Here is an 18,314-nt window from a genome sequence, read left to right on the forward strand (position 1 = left end):
TTGCCCATGTTGAGTGAGTGGCCTTTAAAGCAACAGCAGATAGAAGCAGGGGCCAGCGGAGTTGGGGTGCAGAAGCAGTCTGAGCGGGCCTCTGAGGGGCTGCTGGCCTTGGGATGAACAGCATCCACTCACCACTCTGCCTGGCGGCCAGCTGAGGCCTTCCAGCACGGCCCCTCAACCTTCCAGGGGTGATGGAAGCTCCTCACTTCATTTATGTTTGTATCCTTGTATCTACAACAACTTCTGCTATTTAGTGAGTGCTAAGTAAATGTTTCCTGAGTAGAAGTGTGGAGGTAGAAAAACCCTATTAGTATACATGTAAATTATTAAATCCTTTTAAGAGTATACTTGCACAATAAATTTTTAAAATGTTAAAAATGTACATACATCTAAATTAAACAATCTATTATTAGGCATTCGTCCTGAAAAAATAATGAAGAGTGATTGCAAATAATTGACTGCCAGAATATTCATAGCTGCTTATTTATACTAAATCAGACACAGTATTACTTCCAACAATAGAGGATTTAATTTATGGTACCTCAGTACAAAAATTCACCTTGCAACCATTAAGGATAATGTTATGAAAGAACATTTAATGATATATTTAAGCTTATGTTACTAAATGGATAAAATCAGGATTAAAGCAATACATAAGTACCATTCTTAAATTAAAAAAAAATAATAATATGGACCAAAATATATTCTGAAATAAATACATGAAAAGTGATATCTGCTTAGGTAGTGGAATAACAATTTTTTTTTCTTTCTGCCACCTGTCATATTGCAAAATTTCCCTAATATACATATATAGTTTTTATTTGTAAAATTAGTTTTTCCTCAAGAAGGAAAAGGTCACATTTAATGGGCACCTTCATTTTATACAAGCGTACTAGTAACCAACCAGTCAGTAGTGTCATGGAAACATGGCCCTGGGAATTTGCCCCTCACAGAACTGAACAGCAAGCAGAGGTGGTGGGTTTGGCCCAGCGGGGCTCCCATGGCTGTCTCCACATGGCTCTGGTTGGGAAGCTTATGTGATTAAGCAGCTTCTTAAGGTAGGGCCGGCCCTGTCCTGGACCTTTACACCAGCCCTCTGCTGGGCACAGGCAGCTGCTGGTTGAGGCCTGCAGGATGCACTACTGCAGGAGACCAGGAGGCATCTTCCGCCCGCCTGTGCCCCGATTTCCTTCTCTCTGGCTTGCATGGTGCCCACCGTGGCCTGTAGTGAGCTCTCTCCGGGGCCCGCAGTGCATGTCTTTCTTACACCCTTGGCTGCATGGCGATCTGGAATTCCTGTTTACATTTTTGTACCTGGCTTGTCAGACACCTTCAGGGAATGATTTGATTCATGTGCTGATAGGACACCAGACTGGAGAAAGCAAGGATGGAACTGTGCTGAAAATTACCTGCTCCTGGGTACCAGGCTGTTGTCATTTTCAATGAAATCTTACTTTCTTGGTCACCTTTAGATAAAATATTTTGCATTTCTGATTGTGAACCCCATCCTGACTCCTAAGCCCTGCTGCTTCCCACTGTGATCTCTCACGGTGCTGAGCAGCGTGCCACTTACTGAGCTCAATGAGAACTTTATTCTCATAGCTTTGTGGCTCACACAGAAGTTTGTTGCTTCTCTGGCCTCTTAGTCTGCTGTGCTGCAGCCGCCAAACATCACGAGCCGGGCTGCTGGTGTTTATTTTTTGGTGTCCTGGAGCTTGGGGTCCATGGTCAAGGTACAGGTCTCAGGCTTAGCTCTGTCCCCGGTGTGCACATGGCCCTTCATACTCTGTCCTCCCATGGCCAACCTTTCTCACACCTCTTCCCACAAAGACAGCAGTTCCCTCACAAGGACACAACTCTCATGGCCCAGCTGCCTCACGCAGCCTCACTTCCTAGCACCACCACTTTGGAAATTAGGGTTCTGACATCCATTTTGGGGTACTAGAAACATTCAGTTCATAGCATGGACTGACTCATTAGGAACCACATTGTCCTTTAAGTTTAAAAGACTCTGATGTGTTTTTTGGTTTGTAAGAATTTGCTCAGCAAGGGGAGAGACCCACCTCAAAGCCTGTTCATTTATCCCCAAGCCATCACTTACCATGCTGCAGTTTGTGAGGTTGTGGAGCTTCCCAAAGGCAGTGTCTCCCTGAGCTTTTTCCTTTATCTTCTGGGATAGTCACACCCTGACATTCTTAGTGCACGGGCAGAATTGGTCCTTAGCTGAGTGGCACAGTGCCAAAGATGTGAGAGAGATGTCAGCAGGAAACCTCCCCAACGCTCAGCCATAGCCTTACACCACCTGGATGATGTTTTGCAGCTAAGGTGAGAAGGACAAACTGTACTAACAAAGGTGACATAAAAAGAAACCACTTCCATCCCGCCGCTCCTGGCCAACAGGTAGGGGCTTCCTGTCTGCTATCCTTCCTGCCACTCCTGCCCCAAAGGTAGGGACTTCTGGGCTGCTGTCCATCTCGCTGCTCCCGGCCCCAAGGAGCGGTCTTCTGGTCCGCCATCTGTCCCACCACTCCTAGCCCAGAGGAAGGGGCTTCTGAGCCCCTGTTCCACCGCTCCCAGCTCAGAGGAGGTGAGCCAAGCTGGTGCCAACAGCACCCTGCCGCCCAGGTCGAAATGAGAAGACATGTAAACAACTCTCAAAACCAGACTTCCAGATCACCTACAGCAACCCCAAAGGGAGATGAGATGGAACACTCTAATACTCAACCACCTGGACTCCCTGAACTGGCAAAAAAGGGGATCTGGAAAAAATGAAATCAGAAATAATTTCTCAGATAACAGCAAAGATTGTGCTTGTAGTGCAGCACATGATTAATAAATCTAGAGAGGAGCTGAGGAAAATGACGGAACTCCAACATAGGAAACAAATGGAATCCATAAAACAGATGCAAACAGATTTCCAGGAGATCAAGAACTCCACTGAAAGTCTACACAGCAGAATGAGCCAATGTGATGACAGAATTTCAGATATATAAGACAAGATTGCAATTAGTGACCTGGAAAAGAAAAATTGCTTTAAAATTGTAAAGGAACATGAGAAATCAATCCAGCAGCTGCTAGACGATGCAAAGAAGAATAACATAAGACTGATTGGAGTCAAAGAAGAAACAAGAGAGAGTGCAGATGACATAAAAAAACTGTTCACAGAAGTAATGGCAGAAAACTTCCCAAGCAAGGGAAAAGAACTTGACATATGGATAAATGAGGCATATAGGACTCCAAATACCCTTGATCAAAAAAAATCTACACATAGGCATATAATTGTTAAGATTCCAGAAACTCAACAGAAGAACAAAGTTCTACAAGCAGTTAGAGAAAAGAAACAAATCACCTACAAAGGAAAGCTCATCAGAATCACAGCAGACTTCTCAGTGCAAACCCTCAAGGCAAGAAGAGCTTGGAGTGATGTATTCCAAGCCCCAAAGGAAAACAGCCTCCAACCCAGATTGATGTACCCTGCAAAACTATCTTTCAAAATTGATGGAGAAATGAGATACTTTCATGATAAAGAGCACCTTAGGAACTTCATGAATACCAAACCAGCACTCCAAAAAATTTTAGACTATATCCTAAGAACAGACAATGAGGATCACAACCCCAGGAAGCAAAGCAGAATGAACCCATCGGGCATGACAAGAAATTAAATGTAGAGGGGGAGAACCCAACAAAAACAAAGTCATGACAATGATAAGTCAATAGGTATCAGTTATAACCATCAATGTTACTGGTCTCAACCAATCAAAAGAAATAGACTGGCAGAATGGGTCAAGAAGCAAGATCCAACAATATGCTGCATACAAGAAACACACTTAATTCAAAATGAAACGCATAGACCGAAAGTTAAGGGGTGGAAAACAATATTCCATGTGACAGGAACCCCCCAAAAATCAGGAGTAGCTATCCTCTTTGCAGACCATATAGATGTCAAACCAACACTGATTAAGAAAGACAAAGAAAAGATACTACATCTTTGTAAAGGGAACAATCCAACAGGAAGAGATGACAGTCATAGATATCTATGCAGCAAACACTAGTGCACCCAACTATATAAAACAAATACTAACCGACATGAAAAGTCACATATGCACTAATACAATTGTAGTGGGGGACCTCAATACCCCACTGTCACAAATAGATCAACTAGACAAAAAATAAGTAATGAAATACTAGAACTCAATCGAACTCTTGAACAAATGAACTTAACAGATGTTTACAGAGTGTTCCACCCTACAAAATCAGAATACACATTCTTCTCAACTGCACATGGGTGATTCTCCAAAATAGACCACATACTCATGCATAAAACATGTTTATGTATGTGCAAAGGAATTGAAGTTATCCCCTGTATATTATCAGACCATAGTGCAATGAAATTGGAGATCCATAACAAAAGAAACTGGAAAAATTTCATAAACATGTGGAAATTGAACAACACACTTCTGAATAACCAATGGGTTACAGAGGAAATTAATGAAGAAATCAGACAGTTCCTTCAATTAAATGACAATGACAATACAACATATCAGAATCTATGGGACACAATGAAAGCAGTCTTATGAGGAAATTCATAGCAGTGAATACACATATTAGGAAAACAGAATGAGTCCAATTAACCTGATACTGAACCTCAAGCTTCTAAAAAAGAAGAGCAAGAAAAACCCAAAGCTCATACAAGGGAGGAAATTATAAAGATCAGAGAAGAAATCAATGCAATGGAGACTAAAAGAATGATACAAAAAATCAATGAAGCCAGGAGTTGGTTCTTCAAAAGAATAAACAAAATTGACAAACCCTTAGCCAACATTATCAGAAAAAGGAAAGGCCCAAATCCATGCAATTAGGAATGAAAAGGGTGAAATTACAACAGACCCAGCAGAAATACAGAGGATCATTAGTACTCACTTCCAGAACCTATACGCCAATAAGATGGACAACACAGAAGAAATGAACAGATTCCTAGATATGTATGAATTACCAAAGTTGAATGAAGAAGACCTAAAAATTCTAAACAACCCAATGTAAACCAATGAAATTGAAAACGTAATTAAAATTGTACCAAGAAAAGCCCCGGTCCTGATAGCTTCACTTCTACAAGCCATTTAGAGAGGAACTACTGCCCCTACTGTTTAAACTCTTCAATGAAATTGAAACTGAAGCAATACTCCCAAATTCATTGCTGGAAGTAAGCATCACCTTGATCCCCAAAGCAGAGAAAGACCCAACCAAAAAAGAGAACTATAGGCCAATCTCACTAATAAACATAGATGCAAAAATCCTTAATAAGATACTGGCAAATAGAATGCAGAAGATCATCAAGAAGATCATACACCCTGATCAAGTGGGATTCATCCCAGGGATGCAGGGCTGGTTCAACATACAAAAATCAATCAATGTAATACACTATGTCAATAGAGCTAAGGACAAAAACCATATGATTATCTCCATAGATGCAGAAAACGCATTTGACAAGATCCAACATGCATTTATGATAAAAACCCTACAAAAAATTGGAATAGATGCTCTCTAACTCAAACTGATAAAAGCCATCTATGAAAAACCAACAGCCAATATCATACTAAATGGTCAAAAACTGAAATCCTGCACACTAAAATCAGGAACAAGACAAGGATGTCCACTATCACTATTCTTGTTCAGTATAGTTTTGGAAACATTAGCTACAGCAATTAGGCAAGAGAAAGAAATAAAAGGAATAAAGATAGGAAATGAAGAAGTCAAATTGTCATTATTTGCAGATGACATGATACTCTATATAGAAGACCCCAAGAACTCCACCAAAAATCTTCTAGACCTAACAACCAAATTGAGCAAAGTAGCTGGATACAAGATCAACACACAAAAATCAATAGCTTTCCTCTACAGCAACAACAGACTCACTGAGAGAGAAATAGGGCAAATAATTCCTTTCACAGTAGCATCCGAAAAACTGAAATACCTGGGAATCATCCTAACGAAAGAAATCAAAGACCTCTTCTCTGAAAACTATGGCACTCTGAAAAGAGAGACTGAAGATGATATCAGAAAATGGACAGACATCCCCTGCTCCTGGGTAGCAAGGATCAATGTAGTGAAAATGGCCATACTTCCAAAACTGCTATATAGATTCAATGCAATTCCAATTGAGATCACAGCAGCATACTTCACGGACCTTGGGAAAACAATCCAAAAATTCTTTTGGACCAAGAAGAGACCCAGAATACCCAAAGCAATTCTAGGTAACAGAGACATGGCAGGGGGTATCAGAATTCCCAACTTGAAACTATACTACAAAGCTACTGTGATAAAAACAGCATGGTACTGGCAAAGAAACAGACCTGAGGACCAATGGAACAGATTAGAAGATGCAGAAACAACTCCAGACACACTCAGCCATCTTATCTTCGATAAAGGAGCCAAATACCCTCACTGGAGGAAAGATAGCCTCTTTAATAAATGGTGCTGGAAAAATTGTATTTCAACTTGACAAAGATTAAAACTAGACCCATATAGCTCACCATGCACTAAACTAAAATCAAAATGGATTAAAGATCTAAATATTAAAATCAAAACACTGAACTGGCTGGAACAGAGGTTAGGTAGAACTCTTGAAGACATTGGTGTAGGAAAAGATTTTATGAACAAAACCTCAGTTGCCTGTGAACTAGCACAAATAATCAACAAGTGGGATCTCTTATTAAAAAGCTTCTGCACAGCAAGAGAAACCACCAGCAGTGTGAAGAGACAACCCACAGTGTGGGAAAAAATCTTCACCTGCTGTTCCTCAAACAAAGGCCTACTATCTCAAATCTATAAAGAACTTTAAAAGATCAGACCTCCCAAATTTAAAGACCCAATCTGAAAATGGGCATCTGAAATGAACAGACATTTCTCAGACAAAGAGGTAGAAATAGCAAATAAACACATGAAAAAATGTTCAACATCACTGGTCATTCGAGAGATGCAAATGAAAACAACGCTGAGATTCCACCTCACTCCAAAAAGAATGGCTGCTATCATGAAATCAAGAAATAAGTAATGCTGGCTGGGCTGTGGGGAAAGAGGAACCCTGCTCCACTGCTGGTGGGAGTGCAGACTGGTGCAACCACTGTGGACATCAGTATGGAGATACCTCAAAGATCTAGCACTGGAAGTCCCATTTGACCCCGCTATTCCCCTGCTGGGGATCTTCCCCAAAGAATTAAAAGAATCATACCACAGTGATATATGGGCACCCATGTTCATAGCAGCACAGTTTGCAATAGATAAAGCTTGGAAGCAGGTCAAGTGCCCATCAACTGGAGACTGGATCAAGGAAATGTGGTTTTTTTATAAAACGGAGTACTCCTCAGCCATAAAAAATGAGAAATTAGAGACATTTGTAGTTAAATGGATGCACATTGAGTTGATACTCTTAAGTGTAATAAATAGGTCACACATATGTAAATACCAAATAGTTTCTGTAGTGTGAGAAACTGGAAGTGTAAATAAGGACTAAAAGGTATACTAGATAATGTGAAATAGGAAAAAAAGGGGCAAAGGGGAAGTGGGAGGGGTAGGGGAAAGGAAAGAAGGGAATGGGATTAATATGAGAAAATGGAAACAAAGTCTTTGTAAATAGGGAGGACTGGAGGGGTTGAAGGGAGGGCTGGGCAAGGGTGAAAAATAAGAACCAAGAGAGACTATGTAAAGGTGCAAATTTCCAATGATGAAGGTCCTTATATTGTATACCTAAAATGTACCAATGATTAGAATGAATAATCGATAATGCAAAATAGGAAGAAAAGGTCCAAAGGAGTAGGGTTAGTGGGAGGGGCAGGGGAAAGGAAAGAAGGGAAAGGAAAAATGCTGAGAAATGGAAAAAATGGAAATAAAGTCTTTGTAAATAGGGAAGGGTGGAGGGGGTGAAGGGAGGGCTAGGAATGGGGAAAAAATAAGAACCAAGATGCATTATGTAAAGGTACAATTCCCAATGAGAAATGTAATTGTGTTGTCTACCTACAATGTACCAATAAAAGAATTTAAGGAAAATAAAAAAGAAACCACTTACTAAAACTTATTCCCACCCTTCCCTGCGGTGTCAGGCTAACTGGGGATAGAAAGCCAGGGCTGTTAGGTGCAGCCAGGGGGGAACTTCTGAGGCTGCATGCAGACTTGCCCCAGCCCGAGAGGCCAGCAGCCCTGGCGAGGGAGATGGCTGTTAGCTCCTGGTGCTCTTAGTAGGTGAGTCATACAGGGCTGTGTGGATGTAACTCCCAGTGTAGCCTTGTCTACGCAGAGTCCATACTGTCCTGAGATGTGATCTGTATGTGGCTGAACATTTGTTCTGGTCTCATGCATGCATGTGTGTGACATTTTCTTTTATGAACATGGTGCATAAATGTCAGAATCCTAAGGATGCACTCTTAGGGTGCAGAGCTGCTGTTTCTGGGCCGGAGTGCTGCAGACAGTGCAGTGGGATGCAGGTGTCTAAAGAGAGCGGTGCGGGGAGTCCAGTTCCTCCTCAGATACATTACCAAGATCGCAGAAATTACTATGGGGTTCCCATGTACTGGAAATATCTGTATGTTAAAGTGTATTCAGGTAGTACTTTATTTGTGTAATGTATTTATCACATAAGTAGTTGCGGCTTTTTGTTATTGTTTGTTTATGGGTTTTTGTGGTCCTGGGATTGAACCCAGAGCCTGGAACATGCTGACCGTGTGTTCTGCTACTCAGCCAAGGCCCTGACCCATTCCTGGTGTTGTGCTGTAAGGTGAGATGGACCCATGAACAGTTTTAAGGGCATTTCACATTATAATGTAAGGTGTGGCATCCTAGTGTCATGGAAGGACGTGTGCAGGGGTTGGACAGAATTGGATTCCGTATTAGCCCTTCCTCACAAGCCTGAACAAGTGCTTTAAACTTGATGAGCCTCCTTTGCTTAATTACAGCTGTGTGAAGTCGAAAGGAAGATGCCCTTAGGATATGCTGACCTCTTTGGAAATGGTGACAGTTGAACCAACATGGAGATTTGTGGGGGACAGTGAAAAGGGAAATGCTAATAGCTGAGTGCTCTCTCCTGCCTAAGCACTGCCTGGATCCGCTTGGTAGCAAGGTGTCAGAGGGCAAAGGAACCCAGGAACAAATTTCTCTGTGAAACACTGGGGAGACAAAGTTTTCCAGGTTCCTTTCTATACGAATGCTCCAGAACCACTGTCCCCTGACAGCGCCCGGTCGGGGAGCTTCCGGAGGGTCCTGGAGCTTGTCCTTCCAGAGACTGGCCTTGGGGACACCCACAGGAATTCCTCAGCACCTAGTTCTCCTTTCCTTCTCCCTCCCGGGCCTCTGTCCAGAGCATCCATTTCTTACACAGAGTCTGCTCTGTGAGCTGTCCTGGTGGGGGACAGGTCATGGCGGAGGAGCTGTCTCTCACCCAGGACACCAGTGCTGAACATCCTCCCTGGGCACAGCAGACTACAGAGTGAGGCCTCTCACAGGGTCTGCCTTTCCCTCTTCTGATGCACAATAGTATTCTGCAGGTCCACATCCCAGTGCTCACCTGGAATGACGCTTAATGGCAGGTTAATGGCTGTTCTTAGAAACATCAGGTGTCAAGTATTTGGTGATTAACACCAATTTAATTCCTTAACGAGCATCTGTCCTAATCGCTGCTCCTTAGCACTGCCCCCCTGGGGTTCAGTGTTGGCAGAAAGTGCAGCTCCTACCTACCTTGGGCACCTGCTGCCTTGGATTTAGGAATCTGCTTCCTGCCATTTCCAGAAGTGCATTTCCTTTTCATACTCACCTGCTTGCTTCATTGCACTGATGAAGAGCTCAGCTTCTGGCTGTGATTTTGCTTCCGGTCCTCCTCTCCCTGTCTCAGCGTATTTCAGACGTGTGCTGCAAAGCACACTTGTCTCTGATTCATGTCCCTGGGTTCTTTCTCATCACGCACGTGTGCACAGAGGCCAAGACTCTCACCCACACAGCCTGCCGGTCCTCCTGCAAGATGGCAATTACGGCTCAGCTAGAGGCTGGGGAGGCAGGGTCCTTAACGGAAAGGGTGGCTTTGTAAAGAGAAGAGTGCACAGGGAGCCAGGATGCCCAGTCCCAGGCCTCTCGGTGAAGGGGGTGTGGAGCGGTAGGCATAGGATGGAGGGGTGAGGGTGTTGGCTCACTGCAGGAAAAAAAATTCCTTAGGTAAGGTGAAGGGTCCTGGTGGGAGATCTGGCCTGGACTCCAGCCGGGCCCTGCTCTAAATCCTTTGTCTAGGATTTGTAGGATGCAAAGGAGCCTGCACTTCTGGGAGAGGCTAAGCCAAGACTGACCCTGTCTGGGCTGACAGCTCTGCTGGTAAATAAGGGGTGGTGCGAATAGGCATGTCTTTTTTTTTTTTTTTTGTACCGGGGATCGAACTCGGATCCTTGCACTTGTGAGGCAGGTGCTGGAACCACTGAACTAAATCCCTGGCCCAAATAGGCATGTCTTGGTCTTACCCACCGCTTCACCTGCAGCCCGACCTCCCTTCCCCGCACAGCCACCCTGGCTTCTGCTGTGTTTCCTCTGGCCCACTTGCTTCCGCAGCAGCAGTGAGTGAGGCCGCCAGCCAGCACACTTGCTGCTCCGAAGCAGTGTCCCAGAGCCCACTGGGTGAGAGCTTTCCGAACCGAACCGTGTGCTACATCACAACGAGGAGTGCTCAGAGGTGTGAGCTGGCCAGAGGGAAAGAGATTGATGCAGTTGAAGCCCAGCAGTCTTGTTCTGCAGGCTGTTTCTCACCTGCGCATGTCCTTGAGTCTCTGGGAAGGGACACATGGCCGCAACCCTGCCCAGCTGAGCCTAGGCTTCGTGTTGGGCCTTGCAGAGCATCTCTGCAGCCTGGTGGTTCCTGAAGTGGGCCGGGAATTGCTGATAGGTATCAGTTGAAAAAGAGCGCGCAAACCTCGACTCTGAATTCCTTGGCTATGGCCCGTGTTCCAAGTGCGAGACAGCTCAGGACGGAGTGGAGTTTGAGGTGACAGTGATCCATGGCTCTGTGCCGAGCCAGCGAGCCAGTGTGGCAGCGGCCCCATGCTCCGTGGCCTGTGCTCCTCGGAGCCTGGTGGGACACCTGAGGCCGTCACTTCATTATTGACTCAGACCCATCTTGGAAGCTGAGCAGTTTGCGCGCTGCTCTTTTCATCTTCACAGACCATGTTCTGTTTATTCATTTTGAAATTTCATTTTCAACTTATTTGATGATTGAGGGTGACTATGACTTGTACCTCCCTATGAACTATTCCTCCTTGCTCACCAGAACTGTCCCTAAAACGTCCTGTGGTTTTCTCCCTCTCCTTTAATTTTCTCCTATATCTTGTTTTAGGGAATTATTACTGAGCTGTGATCATATCATATTCTTTCCTACAGGGAAAGAGTTTCTTACCCAAAAAAAAGCAGAAGAGTCATGTTTATGGATAGGAAAGCCAGATAAGGCATTCAAGAATAGGCATGGGCCTGGGGGTGTGGCTCATCAGTAGAGCTTTTTCCTAGCTTGCTTGAGGCCCTTGGTTAGAGGCTCAGGACAGACAGACACACACACAAACATGCACAAGTGCACACATACAGCGAATGATTATTATGACTAGGTATGACAAACCACCAGTAATTGGCTCTGTTAGATTTTTCTGGCCATTGCATGTCTTTACCTTTCCAGAACTGAGTTTTTATTTTCCAGTAATGCATCAGTATAAACAAATGCTGAAAAATTTTGATTCTCATTTTTTAATGTGACATATTTTGTGGTTTTGCTTGGGCTGTTCATACCACAGAAACTTTTCCTGTATATATTTTTATTTATTTAATTTCTTTGACAAAAAAATGTAATTTTTGAAATGCATAGGATCCACATGTGCTTTTTATGTAAATCGAAGCCAGACAGCATTCCGTAGCTAATCTGTGCGAGAGAGCAGACGCACACCCTCTGGGGAACCGATGCTTGGGTCCTCCGCACACGGCTTTGGCTCTTGAGCATTGTGTTGGTAAGCAAATCCCTTTTCTCTGCTCGCCCCTACGAGGAGAAGTGGCAGCAGGGAAAGCTAATTTTGCTCTTCACTGAAGCAGGGAAGATGGGGCTGCTGCAGAGGCGAACTGCGTCCCGCCCCTTGGCTGGCGTCCACAGGACAGCTTGACAGCAGGCTCCGCAGGCCCTGTCCATGGCTGTTTTGTGAGTAAGGGGAGCATTCGTCAGTCACCTCACCGTTGTGTCCTATCTGGCAGCAAAGGGCTCTCCCCAGGTCTGCAGAGGCTGTGGGGCTGCTGTGCCTGTCTCCTGAGAGGAGAGCAGTTCAGGGACTGGGTGAGCGTTCTCTCTCACACACTCATGGGTGCACATGACACCTGCGAGCCACCAGGAAAAGACTCACCGACACAAATGGGGATCTGGGGTGACCCTGCATGTGCTCTGACAGTTGACACTCATTATTTGCAACAGTTATGTACCTCAGTCAGAGAAGCCGAGCTAGTGCACGCAGTCATCTCTCAGGGTATCCACAGGAGACTGTTCTGGGACCCCATGTGTATCCCCAAATCTGTATGTGCTCAAGTCCTTTATGTGAATTGGTGCAGCATTCGTGTGTAAGCTACACACACCCTGTGTATAGATTATGTTATCTGTAAGTGACTTACAGTCCCTGATATAGTGTCCCTGGTGTGTAAACAGGGTCAGCCTGTGTTGCCATGAAATAGTGACCACCACAATACTATAAAAGCTTCTGTGTGTGCAGACTCTGCCCCACTATTATGGCTGAGAGCGTAGATGTGAAAGCCGCGGATGTGGGGAGCTGACCCACTGCACTGTCACGTCTCTGAGAAATCTGAAGTTTCTGGGAACGCTGGTCAGTTTTTGTCACCCCGTCTATCCATGACTGTTCTGTGTGTATTTCTGTGTGAAAGACGCCTATGTGATTCATGTTGTTCATTCCGCAGCAAGGCCCCCAGGGCCGACAGCACTGACTCCTGCCACGTAAACTGGTGCAGCATGTGTCTTTGCTGTGTATGGCGCAGCGCAGAGCAAGTGCTAGGCAGCAGTTAGGCACCACAAAGCATCACCATTGAAAAGCACAAACACTAGCCGGGTTTGGGGGTGCACACCTGTGATCCTAGCACTCGGGAGGTGGAGGCAGGAGGATCACCAGGAGTTCAAGGCCAGCCAGGATGACATAGTGAGACCCTGTCCCCCCCCCAAAAAAAAGCACAAACGTACAAAAATCATAGGAGTAAGTAGACCATGACAAGGACACTTTTTAACAGTACGAAAGCTGAAATGAGACGGCAGGACCTTGAGCAGCTGTGAGCTAGGAGCATGAGTATTGAGCCACAGGATCCTCTGCCATCCTAACATGGCCACGAAAGAGCAGGAGTGCTTTGCAAGTATTGATTTTTGGGGTCACAAATACATTTTAGGAAGTAGGCACACTCACAAGTATGGAACCTATGGATAATCAGAAGAAAACTATATTTTCTGTTAAAAACATTTTAAGACAGTGTAAAATAGAATATGGTATAGGGGAAAATTACTCCAAATAAGGGTGGTTCTGCAATTCTCAGATTGATCTGCAACTTTTCAGATAATCACAGAGACGGTTGGGCTAGGGAGAGAAGGCATTTTTCCTGAAAATGTTTTTGTTTCAGTAATAGGAAGCAAAATATTTATCTTTGTAGAATGATTTTTTTTTTTTTTTTGTACCGGGGATCGAACTCGGGTCCTTACGCTTGCAAGGCAGGCGGTGGAAACACTGAGGTAAATCCCCGGCCCGGGGGACAAATATTTATCTTTAATGTAGCTAGTCCTAGGGAATATGGTATTAAATAAATTTAAGAGCCTAGTTTTATTATTAAAGTGTTTCAGCTTTTTATAGGCTCTTTTTTTTCCATAGATGATTTCATTTCCAAATGAGTTGGATTTTATTTTATTTTGTGTAACATTTTGGGATCCATTGACTAATTAGTTTATGTATTTTGTCATGGTAAATTGCAGTTAAATATTGGCTAAACATGGGGGTGGTGATCTCACCAGCCTAAATAGGCATGCACAGTAGGCCACCTGACACAACTGAAAGCAACTCAGGCAGGGCCAGGGTTTTCTCACTGCCGTAGCTGGAATCTGCGGCTCCCACATGGAGTGCCAAGCATGTTGTATTTGGCTGTGAAAAAGTATTGCTCTTGACATGTGCCTTCTTGTTAAGCAGAGTAATGGCAGTGTGTTGGAAAGCCAAGCAGCAAAGTCTCTCTCAAAGCAGGAGGCTCGACAGTCAGTATTTCAGCTTTGCCGGCCAGCGGCCTTGGTGGTAACTAGTCAGCTCTGCCAGAGCCAGGCTGTAACAAAGGCGCATGGCTGTGTTCCAATAAAACTTTGTGTGGATGCAGAAATATGAATTTTATCCAGTTCTCATGTATCACAAAATCTTCTTCTTCTTCTTAGTTTTTTCTCACCATGGCAAAGTATAAAAACTGTCCTTAGCTTGGGAGGCATACAAATACAGGCGACAGCACAGATTGTGTCTACAGGCAGTAGTTTGCCAGCTCTTGAAATTTATGTTATGAAAACTCTGTCACAGGACTTTCTTGCATCTGCATTTCTAGGTCAAATGCGTCATTATGTATCCCTTAAATCCAGAAGCAGAAGTTTTAGAATGTAAGAATGTGCACATTAGAAGACACATATGAACGTGTATGATATGTGGTTGTATATTTTTGTGATAGTTAAGCTTGATTGTGTCAACTGATTGGCTTGGGGACCATCCAGGGATGGGTGGACCACACCATTGGGTCTGTCTGGGTGGGCATGGAGGCCTGGCCTTGGGATTTGTATCTGATTCCTTACCCCTTCCTCTCTGGTGCTGCTCTCTGCTCCACTTCCTGCTGCCATGAACTAAGCAACTGCTCCACCACACCCTTCCACCATGATGTTTCTGCCTTAGAGCCAGCTTTCCCTTGACTGAATCCCTTGAAACCATGAGCCAAATTAAACCTCTCCTCCTCCTTTAAGTTGTGGGTATTGAGTATTTTGTATCAGCGTTGGGAAAACTGACTAACACAGTTTACACACAATATATACGGTACATTCTATGTCTAATCTCTCATACTTGGTAGTTAAGGCATTCTGCTAACATGAGTCCAACTTGGAGGTAAATTCAGTCAGGACTGTATTCTGACTCTTACTATTTGTGTGACTTTGGAAAAATTATTTAATTTTTCCACATCAGCCTAATCATCCCTAAAAGGGAATAGGTGGGACCCACCTCATATTGATTGGCTGTGGAAAGCTAGACATTGTATACAAAAGATACTTAGGACATAGAATTACCTATACAAAGACATATTGTACACACTTTTTGGTTACTGAATTACTTTATTTTTATTTATTTATTTTGGTACCGGGCCTGAATTACTTTAAAAAGGAAAATCACTATGATCGTTTCCTAAAGAAACCCAAGCTTCCTAATACAGACTTTCACTATACTCTGTTCTGTCTAATAAAGACAAACATGACACACATCCCCCAGATCAGTTTCTTGCCTTTCTGTTTTCTGGTTCCAGTGGCACCACTGCGTCGCCCTGTTACTGTCATCTCTGACCTCAGTCTTTCCTGGACCTGGACACTGGCGTTTGCATACCCTGCTGCGCTCCTGCCGGCTCTGCACGCACATGTTAACACTTCTCTAGCAGGTGCTGGCCCTGTAGTTCAGTAGTCCCTCACTGGGCAAGGAGAGATGAAGAAAATATTTGTTCTTTGCTTTTGAGGGGAAGTTCAGAGCAGAAACTTGCCGGAGAATAAGAGCTCACCTTGAAGCTTTCATGGGGGTCTGTAATCCCTTTCTAAGAAACCCACTTAACATGGGCTCATCTGTTGGGCTGCTTGCTTTAACGCTTGCATTTGTTAGAAACAACAAAGCGAGTTTTTTAAGGGCTGAGCAGTTAACACAGAGTTAGCAGTCAAGCTACGACCGCTGGACAGACTTGAAACTTAGGTATCTTCACTTAGAACACCGCATGGTCTGTCTATATGAGAAAGCCAGAGTATAAGTCAGTTAATGAGCAAAAGATGCAGGGAGATCTTTTGCAAATGGGAAGTAGACCACGAGTTGGAGCAAGAGGAGGTAGAGAGGCGGGGCGGGGGTAAAAGAGAAGGAAGATGTTAGGTCCCCGCAGCACCTGCCCGTGAGGACCGTGGTCATCATGCGCTGCAACCTCGCCTGTCCTTGTAGGGCTGTGACCCTGGGTCGGGCTGAGTGAAGCACTGCGGATCACGTTTGCATGCGCGGGTCACTTCATCCCACGGATCCACGTGAGTCTGCCCTGTGCGCAGACCACGGCCTAAGAAGAGCGCATGCCTGCCCCGTGAAGGGGATCTGTCTGCTCTGGCAGCGGCAGCCCCCAGGTGGATGTGGAGCAGGCCATTTCTGCAGCCAGGAGGGCAGCTTCCGGGAGGAGAGGGGCCTCCCCTTCTTCTGATCCAGACTCACTGCGCGTGCTCATGCGTGCGGGGCCCGAGGGGAGAGGGAGGAGAGGCTGCGTCCCCGTGGACTGGACGTTCCTGGGGTATCCTCCAGCACCCCTCAATTCCTCCTCTTCGTCGTGCCTGTCTGCAGTGGGCAGCGAGGACATTCCCCGCGGGGGGCGGTCCGCGCGCAGAACACGTCTCCCTTTGTTCATCCCCTGCCCCTCCCTTACCCCCACCCCCACCCCGCGTCTGTTGCTCCCCTTCCCGCTTGCAAAAAGTCTGTCTCCCCGTTTCTTACTATTTAGCTTTAATTTGCTATTTATTCTTACTTTGCGTTTCTCTTATAAGAGAAACCATGCGATGTTTAAGCTCGGGCGTCTGGTTAACTTCACTTAACATTACCGTCTCTAGGTGCATCCGTTTTCCTACAGTGGCTCAGGTTTGTCCTTCTTTATGTCCCAGTAGTACTCCATTATGTGTAAATACCACGTTTTCTTTATCTACTCATCTGTTGCTTTTTGGGGGGTAGGTACTGGGGAGTGAATAAGGGATACTCCACCACGGAGCTACTGCCCTGGCCCTTTTTATTTATTTTGAGTCAGGGATGTGCTAAGTTGCCCGGGTTGACTTCAAACGTCCTGCTTCAGAAGCAGCTGGAATCGTGGGTATGTGCTCCTGAGCCCGGCTCCAAGCCCGTTTGTCTGAGCAGTGTGCGCAGTTGCGGGGTGGCTGTGGTAGTGGCCTCAGCCCTCCCTGCTGTCCCTGCAGCTGCCCTTCCATCAGCACAGCCCGCAGGTCCCTGCGACACCTCCTATTGCTTGCAGGATGCCCTGTTGTCCAGGGCCCTGCTCTGTGGGCCACGGGATGCTTTTCCTGCCCTCCCTCTGGAGTCCCCCGCTTCCTGTCCTTCTACGTGTCCTCCTGCAGCCATCGGTGTGAAGTCAGGTGGCGCATCCCCTCGCAGGAGTACTCACAGCCCCTTCCTTTTTTTCTTGTCAGTGAGGAAGCCACTGTGGAGCAGCCCGGAGTTTGGTTTTGTCTCTGTTCTTCTGCAGTACCCTGCTCTCCCTGAACGTTTTGTATTTTGCTGTGCACGTGTTGTCACTCAGTGCTGTCTGGGCCGGCCAGGGTTTCTGGAGTGACTTCTTGTACCTGTGTCCTGAAAGCCCCCAAGCATTCCATGTGAGGCTCTGCTGATCGCGCCCCCCCTCTGCCCCCCCCCCAAATTTAGCAACTCTGTTGTGAAGACCTCACTATTCAGAAAGTTTTGAGATTATATCCACAGTAGCCCTCTGGTTTGGGAATAGGTAGTTTGTATCCGTAGTTCTTTGTTTCATAAAACACGGAATCTCTCATGAATTTTTTTGCACAAACTATAAATAATAGAGTGACAGCTGCATACTGCAGGGGACATATGTGCTCAGTAAATGGGAACTGATAATTGCTTTTGTAGGTGGACGTGTTCTGGGGGTAGCTGCTGTACAGTCACACATGCTCAGCCAGTGACAATAGTAGCTGTTCCCATGTGCGTGCTACCCAGCCTCCCCAGCGGCACCATTGTGTAGGCCTGCAGCTTAATAGCATGACCAGGGTGCGGGTGCTCAGATTTCCCCAGTTGAATCCATACTCGCACTCATGCATGCTCGCGCGCGCCCACGTGTGTGTAGGTCTGTACAGTTCCATCACCCTAGTAGTTTGTGTCTCCACCACCACAGTGAAAACGCTCCGCAGCCCCCACGTGACAGGAGCGGCTGCCGTTGCCCTGTGTAAGCTCCCTGCCCCTCCTGCCCCTTCCCCTTCTGTCCCTGGTCTCCAGATCGGTTATTCTGTCCTTTGCCCA

At 45.4% G+C, this 18,314-nt stretch overlaps 1 protein-coding gene across 14 annotated transcripts in view; it reads left to right on the forward strand.

Moving 5' to 3' along the window:
• Ptprm (protein tyrosine phosphatase receptor type M) overlaps window positions 1–18,314 on the forward strand; it is a 675,227-nt gene that overhangs the window by 245,299 nt on the left and 411,614 nt on the right. The window lies entirely within an intron of this gene.

This window comes from Heterocephalus glaber, unplaced genomic scaffold (assembly GCF_053883595.1).
Source record: "Heterocephalus glaber isolate CG9 unplaced genomic scaffold, H.glaber_assembly_v1.0 deba00000331, whole genome shotgun sequence".
Taxonomy (NCBI): Eukaryota; Metazoa; Chordata; class Mammalia; order Rodentia; family Bathyergidae; genus Heterocephalus; species Heterocephalus glaber.